Below are 2,541 nucleotides of genomic sequence, written 5' to 3'. Positions count from 1 at the left end.
CAACTTTTTTTTTAAGGAACTGTAAAACTTGATGACTTAATGGGACCCTTTCAGAGCTCACCACAGGCTGGAAAACGTAGGAGGGAGTGTCAGGGGCTGGCCTCTGACGGGCGGTGTCTGCTGGCTGCCTGCCTTGCCCTCTCTCTCTGGGGAGGGGGAGTCACTCACCTTCAGGCAGCGCAAGAGCGAGTCATCGGCGGCCCTGGGCTAATAGGAGACAGGTTTAAAAATATCTCCTCCGTCCAGCCTGCGGTGCAGAGACCTATAGCGCTTTGCATCTGCTGGTGCAACCTTCCCAAAGCTGTGGAGGACGGGGATCCTGCAGGGCAGGGACCTGGCTGCCCAGTGACTTGCTGCAGTGCAGGGGGTGGATAAGGAACCAGGGGACTCCACTGAGCTCCCCTTCCTTCTAATGCAGGAAAGTAACAAGCCACCTCATCTCTCCCCATCCACCCTGGTTCGCTTTGCGGGGGCCTCAGCGGTGATTTTCCTGGGCTGTGAGGTGGATGGGCCGCCTGCAGGTGTAAAGGTCTCTTCAGCCCCTAGGATACAGGGGAAGGCAGCACAGGGGGGCTTTGCAGAAGGCGTGGGGGAGTGCAGTAGTGGTGGAATTATTTCCTAGCTGTACAGGGCTTGGAACATGCAGAAGTTCCAAGGATAATGATAATTCTTCCTATAAGTGATTCTAGCCAGAAAGGACAAAGACATTCATAATCTGAAAAAAACAAAGGCACCAGCTGTGGAACCCTTACACTGGCAAGCCCTTGCTCATTGAAGTCAGTGGGGGTCAGCACTCATTCAAAGTGAGCCTGGGTCTTTTCTTCACTACCTTTGACTGAAATTGAAATAGATGGCAGGGTACGTACATATGTGGGTTTTTTTCTGTAGGCACCATAAGCCCCATCCTGCCTTCCTTGTGTGCCCCAAACTTTTGGAGAACTCCCAGGAGCATCCATTGCTCAGTACCTCTGGAAACCAGGGCAGTTTTGCATGCACAAAGAATGCAGGATCAGAGCCAATTGGAACTAAGAAGATTTCCCTTAAAAAAAAATAAGCAGCAGGAAGTATATGTCCTTCCCGAAACCTGTAGATATTGTGAAAGGGGGAAAGAGTGGGGCTAAATTCTTACATCAGAGACGAGAAATTGGCAAATTTCTTTGATGCCTTGGTTTTAAATTTCCCTACTTAAATTGGAGATTGTGGTGAAGATTAATTATTTAATGTTTGTGAAACTTATTGAGATGAAATCTTAGTCTTAAAGGTGCTAGAGAGATGCAAAATACTGTTATTCTTCACTCATGCTGACTACTGAAGCACCAAGCCTGTCACTTTCCTTAGGGCCTGTTTAACGTGAATGGGAGTTTTGCCATTGACTTTGGGGGAAAAGTTTCAGCTCTTTAGATCCTAAGTCTTTGGTATGCCCTCTGCCCCCTTCTAGCAGGATCACTTTTTTGAAGTGTTCCAGTTTTCTCATTCTGTCCCTCCATAAAATACACAAAGTCCAAAAATATTTTGGCGAGGACTAAAATCTAATAGCTTTCAAATGCTGGAAGTAAACAGTGGGTCTAAATCAAACCCATGATCCATACCCCAAACTTTGGGGGGAACTGGGGTAGAATCCATACCATACATTTCACATCTCTCTCTTTGTAATGGACCAAAACTTCATACATGGACACTCCAACTTTGGGGTGTTTGAAATCCGGATACCAATTTGGCTCTGAATTTTGCAGCTTTGCCCTATTGATAGTTGGCGCACAGAATTGTGGGGAGTTGGCAAGAACCTGGGGAGGTGAAAGCTTGCACACTGTGTGACAAAAGCTCCTAAGCGGGAAAGGCATTTACACTAAGTAGTATAACAGAAGTGACCACTTTAACAGAGCAAAGAAAGTGTATCTGAATCCTTCTGCACACATGCAGGAACCATTTCCTAGCAGACATTTTGCCATGATGTTATTAAATTAGAAATCAATATCCTCAATTATCCCCTTCAACACCTGATATATGGTGTAAAAATCTGAGGAACTTGAACGAACGATGATTTGTTTGTAAGTAACCGTGGGGAAATTGGAAAAAGGGGAACAGAAACCATGGCACTGAGAAGAGAGCAAATGCTTCTGTTATTTAGCCATGTAAGAGCTAATTGATGATTTATGCACCAGGAAGGCGTGTTGCAACGATTCCTGTAATATTTTACTTTTAGGGGTTTCTATTCCCTTAACACATGTATTATCATGTACTAGATCTATATTTTAACCTACATGTTGGCAAGGCACTCTGGACCAGATCCATAGCTGATACATGTTGGCCTAGTTTGACTTCAGAGGAGCTACACACTGATTCACACCAGCTGAGGCTCTGCCCCTAAATTTCTTCTGGAAAACAATATTTTTTAAAATGGGCTATATTCAGCCACATGGGCCAGCTGCGCCAGAGGGGGGGGCTTCACAGAGAAGCCAATTTTAAGCCATAATTTCATAGCAGCCTCTCCAGCACCAGCTGCCTACGACAGGAACTATGGCTATGTCTACACTGTAATCA

The sequence above is a fragment of the Malaclemys terrapin genome, chromosome 2, assembly GCF_027887155.1.
Source record: "Malaclemys terrapin pileata isolate rMalTer1 chromosome 2, rMalTer1.hap1, whole genome shotgun sequence".
Lineage (NCBI taxonomy): Eukaryota > Metazoa > Chordata > Testudines > Emydidae > Malaclemys > Malaclemys terrapin.
The sequence above is the reverse complement of the archived record's forward strand: the minus strand, read 5'-3'. Positions refer to the sequence as shown.